We start from the raw sequence: 19913 nt of genomic DNA, 5'->3' as shown, positions 1-19913 counted from the left end.
TCCGTAGGCAATATCTGATCTTTTCCAAATCGGAATTGAGTCACTTCAAACAGTCAGTAGCTACGTTTACAATGACACATTTTGCCTCCATCGGATTAAAATCCTTCCGATTAATAAATCCTATCATAGCGTTTACATGAACACTTAATAATGTGATCGGATTAGTGTGCGTGTTTATATGACACAAGATTTACATCAGATTTGATCATTTGACATGCGCACATTGCACAAATATAATTTCACGCTGTTTCAAGATTTGCTTTGTGCCTCACTGATTATAAAGCAGCAGCAAAAACACCCAATCACGTGTGCCCAAAAAGCGTATTTTACTTCACGCGGTGCTGCAGAGACCGTTCGCGAGAGCCAGTCCAAACACGCGTTTGTGGATCAGAGAATAAATCATGACTGACCGGACAACGCTGTCTTGTATCACTTTATGGGGAATTGGAAGGATAATAGGAACAAGATTAACAAGACAATCACTTCTTGTGACTTCCTTCAACAAAACAAACTCGAGTTATTTGCGTCACATGTCATTACGGCAATTCTACGTCATTGCACGTGTGCATATGCTCCACACTCCCGTCCTGTAGGTGGCGGAAATGCACCTTTCAGTGGGTTTGCCAACCGCCATTAAAAAAAGAAAAGATGGCACATGCGCAGAGCATCCCAGTTTCAGTTATCCATCCGATCAAGTGTATACATGTCATTTTGAGCGGATTACAAATGGTATAAACCACCCCTAACAAGCGGATCAGATTGGCACTTTTTAGTCCGATTGAGGTGTTTACATGGAGCATTTTTATTCAGATTGATCATTTAAACGGATTACAAATGTCCATGTAAACGCAGCTAGTGTAAATGCGGCCTTAGGCTTCACAGCATATAATATGGATTTTGTTTAGGCTATTTGTAAACAGTTGGATTACTAGCTAGATTTTGAAAGCTTCAGTCTCTAAACTCACTCCATCCAAAGTCTTTCTTCTAATGGTTTTGGCATTCATTTTCAAAACCAGAGAGTGAAGGTCGCATGCATTTTCTCACATACACAAATTTAGATTTACAATTGCCCTGTCACATGTAAGAGAAACGTATTATTGAGATAAATTGGCAAGATCTTCCCCAAATACCCTCTTTACTGAGTCTTCCTATATATCAGCCCAAGCAGTCATCTTTACTGCGGGTTCCGGTTAGTGGCCCGAGTCCTGTCAGTGATCTAGTATGAGTGAGTGATTCACCATTTTTTACATTCCATCCCCATCAGGAACTTCACAGCATTCTCACATTTACCACACACCACAAGCGTCATCAAGACTTTTGAATTTCGCCTAACGGAAGTAAGAAGGCTTTTTTATCGTTTCTTTGTGGTGAATGCTTTCATATTGAATCTTTTCAGCCTTACGAAGCCTCCTCGAGATAAAAAAAGAAAGCGGTGGCTAAGTTGATGACTCACTATTGCACAACTATCAAACTGCACAACTATTGCACTGGGTCATATTTTCATTCACGATTTCTCTCCAGATTGCAAAAAGACAGCGCCATCGCAAAAACAACTTGTGCATTCTATCATTACAACACCGGAGTCGTTTCAACAAGCTTGTTAGCGATAAAGGGAAAGATACAAGAGTTCAACGTAATCTCGTGCTCCTAGCCTGCTGAGAATTCCCTAACTGGATTCTATTGAGAGATCCAAGGATAGCTCAACACAATTTTCCAAGTAATCAGCCAGTAACAAGGGGTCTGGGAAATACATGGCTTTGAAACTATTACAATGAGAAAATTATTAGCCTGCTCTGCCTTTTGTGCCAGAGGTGCTTATCTTCATAGCGTTATTGTTTAGCGCACAAGGCAAGGTCAAAAGCACTTATAGTGCTAATAATAGTGTGAATAAACACTAGCATAGGAATATTTAACACATAGACTAGCACAATGTGGCAGAATTCAATGGCATAATTACAGAAGATCAGCCTGACAAAGCTTATGCCTTACCCACTTTCACATTCAGTTTTAAAAACTGTGCCATTGCCAGCAGAACTTACATGTAAATGTGGGTTACAAGCAGAGGAGAGATCGAGATTTGTATAATGAAAAATTACTATTTGTAATGAGTGATGCTATTATTTACTTTTTATGCTGTTTTAAACCCGTATGACATACTGGATGTGAAACGCAAAGGAAGGCGATCCACAGTTGAATTAAATACAACTGCAGTGCATTATGACTCACTCTCACGGTTAATGTAGTACCTACAAGTGTCAGCAAAAAAAGGTCCAATTGCTATAATATATTCTGATGATAAACAACCTAGTTTTAAACAATTTTACTGTTAAAGGAATAGTCTACTCATTTTCAATATCAAAATATGTTATCACTCCAACCAAGAATTGTTGACACATCCCTCCACCACCCGTGTGCGCGCACGCAAGCGCCGGAGCGCGCCGCGACGCCTCGACAGCATCCAGCCCAGCCCCACCCATTCAATGGCACCATCCAGAGACAAAGTCAGAAGCGACCAAACACATCAACGTCTCTCCTATTTAATACGAGCAAGTTTGGTGGCACAAAATAAAACGTAGCGCTTTTCTAAGCGGATTTAAAAGAGGAACTATATTTTATGGCGTGATAGCACTTTTGGGAGTGCTTCGACTTGCCTGAAAAGTCCGCTCCCCTTCTCCCTCTCATAATGGGAGAGGGAGGGTGTTACTGCGCCGAGTCGAAGTACTCCCAAAAGTGCTATTACGCCATAAAATGTAGCTCCTCTTTTAAATCTGCTTAGAAAAGCACTACATTTTATTTTGTACCACCAAACTTGCTCGTATAACTACTCGTCTTAAATAGGAAAAACGTTGATGTGTTTGGTCACTTCTAACTTTATCTCTGATTGGTACCATTGAATGAATGGGGCTGGGCTGAATGCTATCGAGGCGTCGCAGCGCACTCCAGCGCTTACGTGCATGCACACAGATGATAGAGGGATGTGTATCAACAATTCTTAGTTAAGGTAATAACATATTTTAATATTGAAAATGAGTAGACTATTCCTTTAAATAATAGCAGTCGGCACTGCACAGTAAAGCAATGGCAGTATGCATGACTTCACTGTAAAATTGCTTAAATTTCGAATTGTTTTCCACCAAAATCAATCAGACAACACTTGGAGAATGACCAGCGAGCCGCACATACCATTTTGCTGACACTCTGCTTTATCAGGCGTTAAAATGAGTCATGATGTACAGCCAATGTATTGATTTTATCCAAACGGAAATCCTTTTATTGATATCCTATTGTGTTCTGCAAAAGAAAGGAAGTCATACAGAACAGAAACAACCTGAGGTGAAATAAAATTCAGAAATGTATTTAAATACCTCTAAAATGGTGACCTAAGCATTTATATTGCTAAAGTGCTTCTCTAATGATGATGTAGCAAATTAAGCGCAGCGTGTGACTAACTATACTCTTGTGTGTGTGCGTCCTGACCTGCTGCAGGTAAGAACCCTCTGACAGACTGACCCAGAACACTTTGAATACAGAGGAAAACAACACAGCAAACCCAGCAGATAATGAAAGTGCCACTTTAGTTTATTTGTGCTGTTTGCGCAATCTAATTTTCGTAGTTTGTACGGAAAGGACAATATGCACACAACCACAAAACCAAAGAACATGAAATGCAAAAGAATCAGAGCAATCATAACTATTTGTGATTCAATCTGTTTGTTAAATGCAAGATTGTAAAAACCTCACATCTAGGAAGTGACTTAAACTGCAATTCATCGACTGGCCACTAGAGACTGGCTCCAAAAGGGAGTCAATCCCATAAGGCCCTCCATGTTAAAATTCTCAACTTTACAGCCTGATACAAACCCTGCTTTTGGTTTATATAGCTAATTTTGCCCTTAATGACAACTGTAGTTTTTTGTAACTAATCTGTTTAAGTTATATTAACTCTTTCCCTGCCAGCGTTTTTTTTTAGTTGCCAGCCAGCACCAGGATTTTTTATGATTTTCACAAATGTTTAATGCCTTCCAAAACTTTATTTTCTTTAAATAAATAAACACACAATAAATCTCATATGGGTAGTTTTTTTTTCAAAATACCACATTTTAAAATAAAAAAGCTGAGATAATTGCATTTTTGTAGAGGACTTTTGTTAGAGATCAAATTCAGATGGATGATCAAAACATACACAGAGTATTTACTGTTTTTGCATCTGTAGATGCTTTAGTGTTTTAAAAGTTCGGAGCGCCACCTAGTGGATAATAGCATAAATATGGAAGGCTGTAAAAACTCTTCATTGGCAGGGAAGCGTTTTCTCTTAATTGACGAGATAACTAGTCAATGGCGGGGAAAGAGTTATGCCGTAAAGTTCTACATAATTAAGGGCGTGGCCACTCGAGTGACAGGTGAACTGCCACTGCTGTTACTAGCGTCAAGTTTTAGCAACCAGCCACCTAAGCTTTACCTCTTTGTCCCACCTCTTTGCCCATTTTTGGTAATCGGCGAGTGATGCGCGGTGATGTGCGGCCAAGATGGCGACGGCAGGCTCTGCCAACTATTGGCTTCAAAAATGCTCTTTATAAACCAACCAGTGATTTTTTTTCAAGGCTAGGGTATAAACTAATATTTTTCTGATGTCAGGACTATATCATCAAGGGATTAGTAAAAAATTTACAGATATCCAATATAACACATTTTTCGGACTATAAGTCGCTCTAGAGTATAAGTCGCATCAGCCAAAAATGCATTTTGAAGAGGAAAAAACATATATAAGTCGCACTAGACCAGGGGTCTTCAACTACTTTTCTTCGGGGGCCAGATTTTAAAATTGTAAATATGACGAGGGCCAAACTTTTACCCCTATTTTTACTTTTGATATATTTTTTACTTTTACCATATATGTGTGTGTGTGTGTGTCGCGGGCCGCCAGTTGACTAGCCCTGCACTAGACAATACGTCGTGTTTATTAAAACTTTCTTTCAACACACTTGTACACACTGGGAAGGAGTTTCGCGTTCATCCTTTGTGACCTCTTGACGTGATGACGTATTGCGTGAGGTCACGCTGACGCTTTCAGGACCGGATCTAGACGAGAAATTGTGGTTTAAAAGTGTTTATTTGTTGTTTTTGTTGTCAAAGATGACAGTCGTTTGGCTAGATAAGACCCCTTATGCCTCGTTTGGGATTGTTTATAGTCCTTTGAAACTCCGTTGAACAAAACTGTTAAGTGTTGAGTTAAGTATTAATTGTTGGTGTCTATTAAAGTCCATTAAAATGAGAAAAATCCTGCGGTGTTTTCCTAGAGAAACGTGGTTTCTTCTCGACTGAACGGGGAGGGACATCGGCATTTTGGATGACATGGTGGTGAGTAAATTATCTGGATTTTTCTTTTAAGAAAATGGACTAATCCTTTAATTATGTGATGTCTTGTAAATGGGATATTCATTTATTCACTTTGATTGGTCATTGATGTTTCCTCATTGTGATTGGTCATGTTAACATTTTAAATACAATGGAGTTTGTAGAGTGTGTTGATGCCTGATAAAGATCAAATGATCGAAAAATTGCAAAAAGAAAGAAAAAGAAAAGAAAAGAAAAGAAAAGAAAAGAAAAAGAAAGAAAGAAAGAAAGAAAGAAAGAAAGAAAGAAAGAAAGAAAGAAAGAAATGACTATTCATAGCCTTCTGCTACATAACTAAATTACAGAAGCCTATAGCTGCATCCTATACAATTCACAGATGCACAACTATTGTTCTTAACACGAAAACAAAACACCTCCAACACAAGAGGCTGGTAAACTACAAAATCTCTGTCTAAACCTTGTCAACACATTTGGGCCTCATGGTTAGGTAGTCCAGCAGACATACACTGTTGCTGATTGAAAGTCATTTAGTTGTGTCTCATTTTTTACAGCTGGTGCCATATAACACCAGCTGCTCAATTTAAAACAAAAGATGGCCCGCCTTGTTTTTCATGATACTGTCAAATTTATAAGATAAGAAAACAGATGGGCCAGGTACGTATCAATAATGCTAAATGTAGACCGTCCACATGGCGAAAGCAGAACGGTGTAACCTTCTATTAGAAAGAAGAAGGTGCATAGAGACCTTAAAGATTTAATTTTCTAGAGTGCACTAAAGCCTATACTGGTCACACATCCTACATTTCTCCTCTTTGTTTGGATGTCACACACAGCTTTTATTCTTTGCTTTTCAATCATCCCATCTGTGCATTTAAATGCATTATAAAGCAAAGCTGGCTCCACTGTTTATGTGTTATTTGGCTTTATCAACATGTTCTGCCTCATAATTTATTTAAAATGAGTCACCTGGGATCCAAAGGCACTTCTCCAGTTTTACAAGTCTGACAATGCTACCCTTGCTGGAAAGTTGTCAAATGTGAGATATATTTTCATTTATGCATTTGGCAGACGCTTTTATCACAAAGTAACTTGCAGTGCATTACAAGGTATACATTTTAATGAGTTCACTGGTTTCAAACCCATGACCTTTTGCACTGCTAAAGCTTTACCAATGAGCTACAGTATACAGGAACATGAGCACAGTATCAGAAATTAACATAATTAATCACTGTGTATCAGAACAGCAATGTCTGTCATTTATACAGTATGGTGCGGTTTCCCAGACAGAGCTTATCATAGTCCCAGACTCAGGGTTCCCACGACTTAGTTTACTTCAAATTCAAGGATCTTTTAAGGACTTTCCTAGCCTGGGTGCCAGCCGATCTTACCCCCGCCCACAAGATTTTGAAAACGGGAATATCGGTCTGGGGTTTCTGCGTTGAGGAGCTACTATGCTTGGACAAATGCTGGTCGAACCAATCAAATTGTCAGGGCGGGCTTTATACAATGATGGACAGATAATCAACAGTAACGTAATGAACCACGTCACCAAAGAGCGTGTGTGTTGAATGGCTGCCGCTGTAGAGTTCAGCTGTGTGGATTCCGACATTGAGTCTGTTTCTAAAAGATATCGACAGAGCATTGATTTTAAAAGAGGAACAGAGAAACGCGAGCAGGGCATTTGTTGATGTTTTTGCCGTCCTTCCTATTCGGCAAAAGTTGGTCGCAACTGAAATGGCTAACGTTATCACGGCGATGCAACTCAGCGTGCACGACGAGATGGATATAATTAGCGGTCATTGCCAGCTTCTTTTCGGAAGCCCGGAATCGTGGTTGCTGAATAAGTGGAGGGACATGCTAGGCTCCAATATTTTCAAGCCAACATAATGGGTATCGTCGTGGATGAAGTTCACCTAACATACAAATGGTAAGAGATAGTCTTACTCTATGACTTAGTAAATACTTAATGTTGTGATATAAACGAAATGTTGTAAACATAGTAGGTGTTGATGTACATTCGCTAACTCAGTATAATCACAATGTTAGTGTCATTGTAGCGAAATAACTAGCAGTTTGGTCAGGCTGCAAAGACGTAATTTCAACATACGTCACACACTCCGTTGCTCTGATTGGTCGTAGGTCTATCCAATTGAGTGCAGAGGAGTTTTCGGTTGAGACACGCCTCATAATTATAGCTCAATGGAGCGGTATCAGACTCAAATTCTGACTACAATTGAGTATGACAACGTCAGGCTAGGACTTTCCAGGTCCAATACCCTCAAATTCAAGGACTAAATGTGGGGACACATTTCAAGTGGGAGCAAGGTTACATAGTGTTACCTTTTAAGAGACATTGTTACAGTTCCCTTTCTAGGGAACTTGTCGTGTGTCACTGTGATGACACTAAGTGCTATCTGAAATATTGCCAAAGACGGCATTACAGGGACGCAGAAAGTATGGCAAGGGAGCACAGCGTCTCGTTCCCTTCTCAGGGAACAACAGTTACATACGTAACCCGAGACGTTTTCATGTGTCTAACACAACTATGCAAAAAAGCATTTTGGTATGAATCAACATTCACATACAGAAGTTATAAGCATTTAAAGCAAACAGTTTAGCACGTGTGCTTAAAAATTCTAGAATTTTTATGCTTTATCCTACACTACACAGGGAATAATAAGGATTTTTTTTTTCATAAAACTTCTTGCACAAAATAGATTCAAGCACTTTCAAATTTATCTATGTATGTATATTTTCAAAAACTTCCCAGGGCCTTGAATTTTTCCCCCCAGATTCACAAACTTTCAAGGATTTCAAGGACCCGTGGGAGCAGACTAAAATGCATTTGAGCTGACTTAATTTAAAAACAACTTGCACTGACATATTTTCCTATACACCAGTACCAATGTTTAGTTTAAAGATGCACACCAGTAATGTTTTTTGTAAAGTATGTTTGTATAATCTACTTAAATATCTTAATATAACTAAGACCTAGTCTTGGATTAATCTAAGCCCTGTCTAGGAAAATAAATATATATGACTTTACTAAGTTATAAGTATAATGTGAACACCTAAAGTTGATTTAAAGCAAACCCCTAAAACCATTAGAAATCTAGATTAACCTGTCCACCACACTAATCCATATGGTGAAACATTATATACAACATATGCTAGTGAAAAAACACACAGATACACACAAATACAGACGATGGTACAATAATAGTACAGCTACAGGAAGCATACAGCTCATGGACTGAAATGACATTATATACTACCTACAGCTTTAGTCATCGCGATTGTTATCAAGGGTATTTTGGGCAGTTGTGCGTATTAAATCAAAAAAAGATGTGGCGAGTTTTCACTGATGTGATGCTCAGGGGCTAAACACAGTCTCGCTCATTTCAGTTCAATTTCGAAATGTGGGGATCACATGTAAGAACGTCTTAAGTCAACATGTACACTGACAGCGTATGAGAACAAGACGAAGCAAAAGCTTCATTAAAAGAGACGAGGGGGGTTGACTGAGTCCGGGTGCCTAAAGCAAATAATGATGCAGAAATTGAGTGACAAATGCAAGAATATTAGCCATATTCCAACACAGCTGCCTACACACAACCACAGACCAATTTTTCAAACAGTTCACAAAGTAGGTTCATACGTCATGTTGACAATGAATGAAATTAGTATGCTAGTTTGTTTTCGTTAATGGAAAAACGTATGTAAAGTACAACCCGAAGCCATGTCAGCATTTTGTTTGACTATGATATGTGTCAGGAGATAAGAATGCATTTCAGGTCTACTAATAGCAGCTACTTATATCAAGGGTATACTTGCAGAAGAATGGCTGTGAGGTGGTACTTTAGTATAGTAATAATCACATACCATGGTGCTATAATATAAACAATGGCATTTAAAAAAAATCACATAGTGTACTGTGGCATTTACATGGTATTTCAAGATGAGTGACCCTGGTTGAGAAATCCAGGCTTCATTTATGAAATTAGGAGCATCAAAGTTTGATTTCAATCATTAATCTTAGTCACAAAATTCAATCTCAGACATGGCCTTACTCAGTCAATATTTAAGAAATCAAGGTTATATTTTCACAGAATGTTCTTTATATTTTCCAGGAAGATTTTGGTTGACATATTTAACAAGAATGTGTCCAAAAACTTTACTACTCTAGTGCTATGTTACTATTATATAGAGTGGCAATAAAAAGTATGTGAACCTTTTGGAATTTCATAGTTTTTTGAATAAATTTGTCATAAAATGCGATGTGATCTTCATCTAAGTCAAGGGTATTGACAAACAATAATTACACCAAAAATGTTGATATTTCATGTCTTTATTGAATTCACGCATTCAACATCCAAAATGGCATTGGAAAAAGTAAGTAAACCCTTAGAATTAATAACTGGTTGATGCCCGCTTGGCAGCAATAACCTCAACCAGGCGTTCCTGTAGCTGTGGATCAGACCTGCACATCGTTGAGGAGGAATTTTACCCATTCATCCTGCCAGAACTGCTTTAGCTCTGTCATATTCTTTGGACGTCTTATGTGTATGGCCCTCTTTAAGTCAATCCATAGCATCTCTATTGGGTTGAGGTCTGGGCTCTGACTTGGCCTTTCTAAAAGGCAGATTTTTTTTCTGAAGCCATTCTGTTGTGGACTTGCTCTGGTGTTTTGGGTCATTGTCCTGTTGCATCACCCACCTTCTACACAGTTTCAGCTGATGTACAGACATTTTCACATTATCCAGAAGAATTGTCTTATATACTTGGGAATTCATCCTCCCCTCAATGATTGCAAGCTGGCCAAGCCTTGATGCAGCAAAGCTTTACCTATTGTAGACCTATTGTAGACGAGATGTTATTCCTTTCGAATCTTTGGCTGTCATTCGGGGTTGTTTTCTTTACCTCATTGATGAGTCTTTGTTGTGCTCTTTGTGTGATTTTGACTGGGCGCCCACTTCTTGGCAGAGTAGCAACAGTCCCAAAGCTTCTCCATTTGTAGAACTGTAGACTGCTGAATTTGAAATAACTTTGTAACCCTTTCCAGCTTTATGTAAAACAACAATTCTTGATTGTAGCTCCTCTGAAAGCTCTTTTTGGTGAGGCATGGCTCACATAAGCGTGTTCTTCTTATGCAGTGCAAACGTTTAAGGGGTTTTTATCAGTCAAAGTAGCTGTAGTCCACACCTCCAAACGTATTATTTTAACCAGACTCCAGGTATGCTACAACCTGACTCCAACTAGCTTTTTTGAGGTCACTAACTCAAGGGTTCACATACTTTTTGCACAAGCACAATGATTTTTTGGTTGTTCTTTCAAAGACATGAAAGATAAGACTTTTTGTGTAATTATTTTCAGAAACATTGGGGTGGGGTTTGGAAATATAACTAGTTTTAATAAACATGCCATGCTAAAAAGTTACTGGTGTGCATTTTACGGCAAAACAAAGGGGACTGATGTATTTTATGATATGTCAGTGCAAATTGATTTCAGTTTGGACAGCTCTTACATTTATTTTACTCTAGGATTAGTCTAATTCCTGTCCGGGAAACCGACCCATTATGTTTGTCAATACCCTTGACTTAGATGAAGATCAGATCACATTTTATGACAAATTTATTCAGAAAACTATGATAATCCAAAAGGTTTAGATACTTGTTCTTGCCACTGTATAAAAATTTGATACTTTTTGGTTAAATCACAAATATTTGTTTTTTAGCATAATAGCAGTAAGATCTTCATCTGCATGAGACAACATGGCACATGATATGTAGACATTTAAACAGGACCCAGGGCTGTTTTGGCTGTCAGTGTTGGACATGGTTATGACCCCCCTTTGGGATTACAAGCTGTTTTAGGTTTGGACTTAGGGAAAGCTGCTCTCACTATGAGCTTCAAGGGCTCCATGGCTCATGAAGGGGAGAAAAACAGATGGTACACTGGACCTCCAACTTCTAGCCTTCTGGTTCTCTCCTCACACCACATATGTCCCCCCCTACAGCTACAGTACATACTGGTGATGGGTTTTTCACAATCCAACATACTCATAATCCAACTAACATAAGAAGGGACATGCATGAGGTCTCTTCGGCTGGGTCCTGGAACGTACAGTAATTGTCTACATAAAACAGCATGGTTTATATGCCACTCCAGGGTACTTTGTAAAATACTTGGTCCATCAAATAGCATCATCTTTTTTACATATGTACACACTACAAAAGGTACAGAAGTTGTCAATGGAACGTGTACCATTTTGGTTCAGATATGTACCTTTAAGGTACCAATATGCAACTGTGTACCTTTGAGGTACCAATATGCACCTTAGGTACAAAAGTGTACTTTTTGAAAAAGTACCGCCTCAGTGACAACTTTCTCTATGTTTTTTCTGAGAGTGCATATAAAGTGGTAAAAAATCTTACAAGTTTAAGCAAATGCTAAAAAATAACATGTGCTCATTAGCACAGGTGATGACATCACATAGAGATCTGTTTTGGTGATTCTTTGACGTAATGTGGCAGATGGTAAAATCTGCCATCGATGAGTCACATTATTTCCCTATTTCCCATAACCTGTCAAAGTCTGTGTCATTTCAATGCGCCATCTGATAATGAGCAAAAGCTATTTTTGCCTTTGGCTCCCCATACCGAATATTATGGCACAGTTCAAGAGTTATCAAATAGCAAAGCGTTCCTCAGTTCAAGTTATTTTATGAAAGTAATAACCATTGCAGTCAGATAAACACTGAAATACAGCAGCATCTATAGAACAGATCTTCATGCTGAGCAGGTTTTGCACGTCATATCTTTCATAATCTCATCTGTAATCTCAGCCAAAGAAATGTCTTTGTGAGATGATATCTGATTTGGCTTCGCAAATGTGCTCAAAATCCTGTTATCGCCGTGTACTTAAAAAGTCATATTTATTGTACCTCACATTTAGCGGGCCCCCATTTATCAATGTGATAGAGAATCTGGTTTAATAGTGGGAGAATCAATTCGCAGAAAAGTAAACTTCAGCATCTGGATGCCCTTGTCAATGCCTCCTGGAACAAATAAAGTTATGAAGCAGAACCAGGAACTAATCTCATTAATGGCTGCCATTTGTGAGTGATTAAGGCCTGTCCTCGTGCAATGGCATGCTGGACACAAAGTTCTTAGAGGTTAATAACCAGTTACAATCAATTACTCAGCTTAATTTGATACAATCAATGGGTTCCTCTAATCACACGAAGGGACAAAAATAAAGTGCAATACGATCGAATCGAATTGTTTGGATGGCTAATGGATGTTGTAGGTAACGGTAATGTGACCAAAACCATCATTTCAGTACATCATCATCATTTCATATTGGGTAAGATGTTTGCAGTAACAAAAGAGTTCAACAAACTGCTTTACAGCCCTTATAGAAGAACATGAATTTTTACGTATCGAACATTTTTGTGCCCATGTGAAATGTGGTGACATGTTGTATACATGTGGTGCTACTGTATTTTACACATGCGATTACATGTGGACAGTATCCATGGGCTTCATGTGGGACTTAAGCAAGGCAGCTTTCTCAGTTCCTCCCTGCTGGGAGCTGCTGACTGCCGCTGTCTACTGCTCCAGATGTGTGTGCGGTGTGTGTGTGCGTTTACTACATTGGAGGGATGAAATGGTATGAAAATTTTACATCATAGTTATAGTGAACAATTTCTAGAAATGTAAAAAAAAGTACTGATGCAAACCAAATTTAAAATTGATTTTACTTGTAAGTGCACATTTGTTCGCATAAACATCAAAATTATTAACATTAATCATGGCACATTTGGGGTTGTGAGATAAATGTTCATCTAGTTCAGATAAGACACAAGTGAGTAAATCAGATTTTCATAAACACAGGACAAATCAGCAAGTCTGCGTATGTTGTGAGAAATCGGGTGTACTTTAGGACCCAGGAGTAAGCTGCACGACACCTGCGCTCACAGCAATCCCAGAAGAAACGAACAAAATAGGAAGGAGCTCTAAACTCATTGGATCACATAATTTAATGGAAAATTAATAGAAAAGATGGATCTGTCTAAAGAAATATTAAGTAAACATGTGTTTGTACAACTAGATTTCCCAAAATGTACATTTTTTATTTATTTAAATTCAGTCGGTGAAGCACTGTCATCACAAACACATGGGAGTAGGCTTGAATAAATTGTTTGTCTCACGTAATTGCACTTATTGGTTGATGCTGGACAGGGGTTTTCGAGCCTTGACACTGGTAATTTAAAAAATTACGCCATAATACAATGTTATCGCAGTTAACTATTAAACTGCTCGTTGTTAAATCTCTACTACACTGGGATGAGTTAAAATGCAAATTTCACATTTCGAGTATGGGCTAGTATACCTGACAATCACAGCCCTTTCTATCGTTCTTTATATTCCGTCTCTTTGTTTGTCATACTTTGTGCTGCGACATGATGTTTATCAACTTGTTAGATGCTATTCTTAAAGGGGACATTCCATGAAAATCAGACTTTTTCCATGTTTAAGTGCTATAATCGGGTCCCCAGTGCTTCTACCAACCCAGAAAACATGAAAAATAGCAACCCTGTAATTTTGTTTTGGTAAGGCTCTCTCTGCAAGCATGTGAATAAATAGGTCATGCGGATTTCGCTCCCCCCATGACGTAGGTAAGGGCTCCAATTATAATGATACCGCCCCTTCAACTGCGCTATCCAACCATGAATGGCCTCACGAGTGCGATAGACAGAGAGAAAGAATGACTGACAGCACGAAGCGTTTGTATTCCCTCAAACACAAACAGGAGCCTACAATCTTATAACTTGTAGTTTTAATAATCTTTCTAAAGGTTGAATTAACATTCTAACAGATTAACGTTATCTTAGTGCAAGAGAGAGAGAGCGAGTGAGTGATCGAACGAACAAGAGAGAGAGAGAGCAAACGCGACGGTTTGCTTTCAAGCAAGTTATGTTGTTTAATATGTTTCTCTGAAGTTTATATGAATGAAGACGAGGATTAATGCACTGCACGAGACAGAGTAAGTGAACAACGCGTATTCACTATTAGGGGTGCACCGAAATTTCGGTCGCCGAAAATTTCGGCCGAAAATGGCATTATCGGTTTCGGGCCGAAATAAAAAATCCAGCCGAAAATGTAAACCAAAAATGAATGTCAACCGCGCCCCTTTCATCTGTGCACTAGCGCTTGGGTTTCACTCAGCCTCACGGTGATCAGTCGTCTCCCACCCCTCCCCTTCGTGCTCAAGCAGGTTTCACTCAGGGTCCAGCTGTTTGCACGCGTCTGCAAAGATTAAGAATGTCTTGATGTGTAAACTGTAGAGAGAGTCGCGCTATGTGTCTCTTACTGTAATCCATTAACGTACATTTGGCGAATAAAGCAATGAAACACAACGTAACGTTTTTATGTGGAGCGACTGTTGCGCTGTTTGGGATTCACCATCAGTCTCTGTATATGCATGCGTTTAAGTGCCCTTAAAGCCGAAAGTATACTAGGGACGTCCGCGTATGCGCGCCATCATTTTCGTCATCAGGAGGGTCCGCGGCCGGCCGCGCGGACCGTCCGCTTGCAGCCCAAAATTTGAGACCGCACGGACAGTGCGCGTACAGTCCGCGTACAACATCGCATGCGCGTGAAAATATTTAGACAGGACACTCCACTACAAACAATTATACAAAGGAAATAGACAGCATTTGCACACATACTATCGTTTTTCTTCTTTAATTTTATTTCATCCATAAACAGAAAGCTGTGGAGCATGTTTGTTACCATATTGTTTGATTCCTGTTCTTTGTTGTCTTCTTGTTTGTTCTAAACTGTGTTTGCAATGGTGGATCGGTTTCTTTTCTTCACCTGTCCTAATGTTTTAATGTACTGTAAATGTCTCCAAATCAGTGCTGCACTAGAGTAATAATTTTAATAGAGACGCGTTTAAAAAAAAACAAGCTAACATAAATTCTCTCTGTTATTGACAGGGCACATATAAACAAAATTCTCTCCACAGTATTCTTTTTCTAATAAAAACATTTGTTTATGTCTGTATAGATTACAGTCAGATTTACCTACTGAAGTCTGTGTCATTAATGTTGATCAAACAACCCATGACAAAGATACAAATAGCTCTAAAAAATAATAATATATTTAATTTATTGTGTTATGATTAATTTAATTTGATTTCTGTACCTAATGCTAATTTCAGACCTTATTAATGTACAACTTTGTTCTCTTTTATAAATGTTTGCAATTTCGTTATTGTTTATTAGATTTTTCCCACCTGCTTTTTGCTGATCCGAAAAATAATCTGATCTGTGCCTCAAAAACTGTAATGTGATCCGAACTGTGAGTTTTTTTATCCGTCACACACCCCTAGTAAAGTTAGCACACAGTGATAGCCATAAATGCAATTGTACTAATAATTGGCATAATAATTTCTTTCTGTGTTTCGGTTTCGGTTTTTCGGCCTTGGTTTCCTTTTTTCGGTTTTCGGTTTCGGCCAAGAATTTTCATTTCGGTGCATCACTATTCACTATCATACACAATAAGTAAATATGTTGTTTAATGTTTCTCTGAAGTTTCAAATGAATGAGGAGTTACAAAATAGATGAGAGACTGACAGAAACGCGAATGTGTTCAATATGTGTGCACAATAAACTTAAACATGTCATTTGATCTGTTTCTCTAAAGTTTAAGCATTAAACGTGTTGTTTTATTACAGATCATTTAAATGTGCTCGTGTGGTTTGGTCAAAAAGCAAACTTCTGAGTGTTTGTGGACGTGTATTTTATTGTAACATGCTGAAACTCATTATGCCTGTTTAAAACAAGGGCAACATGAGACCTAAAAGTCTTTATTTTTATTTCACAATGTTCCCCATCTACTGATAAACATGTATTTAGTATGCATAAAACAGATAATTGACTTTTTTAAACTTGTTCATATTTATAATGCTTAACATCGCTCACTAACTTCTTTCGTGAGAGAATCTCCCTCGATGCTCTGTCAGCTCTACAGCAGGAGCGCTTGAGACTCCGCCCACCTGAGCAGCTCGTTTGGATTTAAAGGGATACACACAAAAACGGTGCATTTTTGCTCAGCCCCATAAATTGCCTATTTTAACATGCCACAATAAATTACCTATATGGTATTTTGAGCTAAAACTTCACATATGTACTCTGGGGACATCAAAGATTTATTTAATATCTTAAAAATGTCTTCTGGAATGTCCCCTTTAATTTTGGGGTTCGTTTCAGAGGCAGTGTGTAAAGTATTTATTTTTTTACTTGCAAAATTTTGGACGCGCATTTCGGAGTCAATGTGCAAAGATCTTTATTTTACATTTTGTAAAATGCATGGGGGTAATTTATGTCTTCACTTCGATCCGAATACCCGAGGTCTGACCCAAAAAGCGAGCAGGTTTGGTTCTGAAACTTTGATGAGAAAAATGTAATTTATTATACATTTACCTAAAGGAGTATTAGGAACACCATACTAATACTGTGTTTGACCCCCTTTCGCCTTTAGAACTGCCTTAAAGGGGCCATTCCATGAAAATGTTAGCATTGCCACTTTGTAGGTGTGAGCAAAAACAGGTCATTGAAATTTGGCTTTTATTATGATGTCATAAGGAAATCTTATTAGAATAATACCGCCCCCTTAATCTGCACTATCCAACCACTGCACTGCTATTTAGTGCAGCGAGAAAGAAAGAGAAAAGAAGGACTTGACAGCACAATTGAGTTTGAATTACAGCAAACCACCATCATTGTGATCAGTGTTTGAACTTCATCCGCTCATTTGCATTTTAAAAAACACACCCAAAACGACACATTTTTGCTTAAACCTACAAAGTGGCAATGCTAACATTTTCATGGAATGGCCCCTTTAATTCTAAGTGCCATTGATTCAACAAGGTGCTGAAAGCATTCTTTAGAAATGTTGGCCCATATTGATAGGATAGCATCTTGCAGTTGATGGAGATTTCTGGGATGCACATCCAGGGCACAAAGCTCCCGTTCCACCAGGACCACACCCCTAAATGCATTGAAGCAACTGCCATGTGATTGGTTGATTAGGTAATTGCATTAATGAGAAATTGAACAGGTGTTCTTAATAATCCTTTAGGTGAGTGTAAGGGTGTAATAAATAAATATTTTTAAAGGACAAATTTAGAATGAATACATCATGTTCCGGTAAGAATTGATTTGGATCTGGTATTGAATTTGGTCTGGGTTGGGTACAGATCTCTGAACCCGAGAAGGCCTCTAGTCGCTGTCACAATCCATATTTCATATAATAAGAGAAGAGTCCATATGATTGTTTGTGATTGTTTATGATTGTAGTAAGTTTTCCTCTTTAGATTTTTACACAATTCTCTCATTATAACAGACAGCAGTTTGACAAGTGTCCCAGACCTTATGCCTTATCTTTTAGCACTTTGAGAACTTATTACTTTAATTAGATCTAAATCCTTGTCCACCCATTATCACACATCACTAAAGCACAGGGCTTGTTATCTGGTTTGCTGAAACCTCTTGTCTGCAGAAGTACACAAATTAAATCCCAACTTGGCTTTTTCCCGAGCGCCTGCCTCATAATGCAGTCCAATTACGGAGATTTCGAGTTTCTTACTTATGCAATCAAGTAATTACAACCCAATCTCATGCCTGTCGTGAGCACAACATAATCTTTAGATTGGCTGGGAAATTATGTCGGACGATGCACCATTTTTTTGAGATGTGACAATTGCCTTCTTAATTATGATGCCATTGTGTCAACTTGCTTTCTCAACCCAATCAAGAGTGAGGGTAATCATGAAAGTGGTCCTGAGATGTGGACCGCTATGTTGTAATTGTACTTTAATCATAATGGTGTAGAGAACATGGGCTGTTACTTTCCCATCAGTTTCTTTAAATTGAAGTAGGAAAGATGCAAATTTGAGAACTAAAAGGCACGAATGATCTCTTTAAAATCCACGTAGACATTATGAATTGCCCTGCCTGCCAATAAGGCCATGCTGGGTTTAATAAGATGAGACGGGAAAGAGAGAAAACTGCGATGGGTTTGAAATATTGTAGGAACATAGGCGCCGTTTCATTGCCCAGAATGCATTGCTGCTAGATACGTATCGAATTAAAAACTGATTTAATTAAGTCACTTTGTTTAAATAAATGTAATATTTGCTGAGGTAAACTGAACTTTTAGTAGAAATATCTCAAAATTCTTAAGTTGGGATGTATTTTATTGATGAGCAAAATGAACTAAGAAAATAAGTCTAGTCTAAAATATACAATTTAAGTGAATTTGTGCTTAAAACAAGCAAAATTATCTGCCAATGTGGTGATTTTTGCTTGTTTTAAGCACAAATTCACTTAAATTGTATATTTTTTTGTGACTTATTTTCTTAGGTCATTTTGCTCATCAAGAAAAAGCATCTTAATTTACGAATTTTTTGATATTTCTACTGAAAACAAAAATACTAAGTAAGAAAGTCATTTTTTGCAGCGTAGGAGTGATTCATATACTGGGGAGACGCATTTAAAAACTCATCAAATATCATTACTCTGACAACATGCTTTTAATGCCTAGCTGCTATGGTTATAATAACATGAGATGTCATTTTAATGCCTAAAATTAAATATTTATAGTAGTCACTTTAGCATTTTTATTAAAGTTTCACAATAAGTTTTACAATAACGACCATGTTGTGAACACTATGAATGTAAAAATCCATGCATTGTCAAATATGACAACTCTTCTGTTGTTCATATTGGCTCTCTTCAAAAAGTTTACTTTCTGTTTGTGAATCAGTGCGCAAACAGTGCCAAGCCTGGCATCTAACGGTCTATCTAACGGTTTGCTGAACGGCAGTGTGGGCACTAGCTATGTCAGATTAACATTTCCTGTACATATTCAGTCCACTGCCAGAGCAACCAGACGGCAATCCAGGAGTACAGTCAATGTATTATGTGGCCAAATACACTTCTTTGTGTAAACTTAGCTAGCAATGTTTCCTAAAAATTGAGGGTGCTAATTTTGTTATCCTTGAAAGTATGGGAACCTAATAGTCCGGACTACATCCTTTATCAGCACTATTATAATTTGGCAGATAATAGGAACTTGACTAAAATGTGATTTACTACTTAAATCTTTCTACACAATGTAAAGAACATTCTGTAAAAAATATAACCTTGATACATATTTAATATTGGCTGAGTAAGGCTGTGTCATAGATATAAATCAATGTGAAATTAACGGGTGAAAACAAACTTTGATTCTCCTACTCTCATCATGATATATGTCAGGGCCCAGATCCACATATATGTTAATTGTTTGCAATAATGACTAATCATTGTCCTTTACACATTGTTTAACATCAGCAACCGAATAATGTGTGGATATTTAACTGCATTACACACTATTAAGTAAGTTCATGTGAGCTGTACTCATTCATTGTCCTCAGCAGAGAATATCATTTAAACAAAAATAGGATGAACAGGAAACACTAAACTCATTGTAAAGCATGCCTACACA

At 38.0% G+C, this 19913-nt stretch overlaps 1 protein-coding gene across 5 annotated transcripts in view; it reads right to left on the bottom strand.

Moving 5' to 3' along the window:
- tsnare1 (T-SNARE Domain Containing 1) overlaps positions 1–19913 on the bottom strand; it is a 291014-nt gene that overhangs the window by 269030 nt on the left and 2071 nt on the right. The window lies entirely within an intron of this gene.

Source organism: Misgurnus anguillicaudatus, chromosome 10 (genome assembly GCF_027580225.2).
Source record: "Misgurnus anguillicaudatus chromosome 10, ASM2758022v2, whole genome shotgun sequence".
NCBI lineage: Eukaryota > Metazoa > Chordata > Actinopteri > Cypriniformes > Cobitidae > Misgurnus > Misgurnus anguillicaudatus.
The sequence above is the reverse complement of the archived record's forward strand: the minus strand, read 5'-3'. Positions and strand labels throughout refer to the sequence as shown.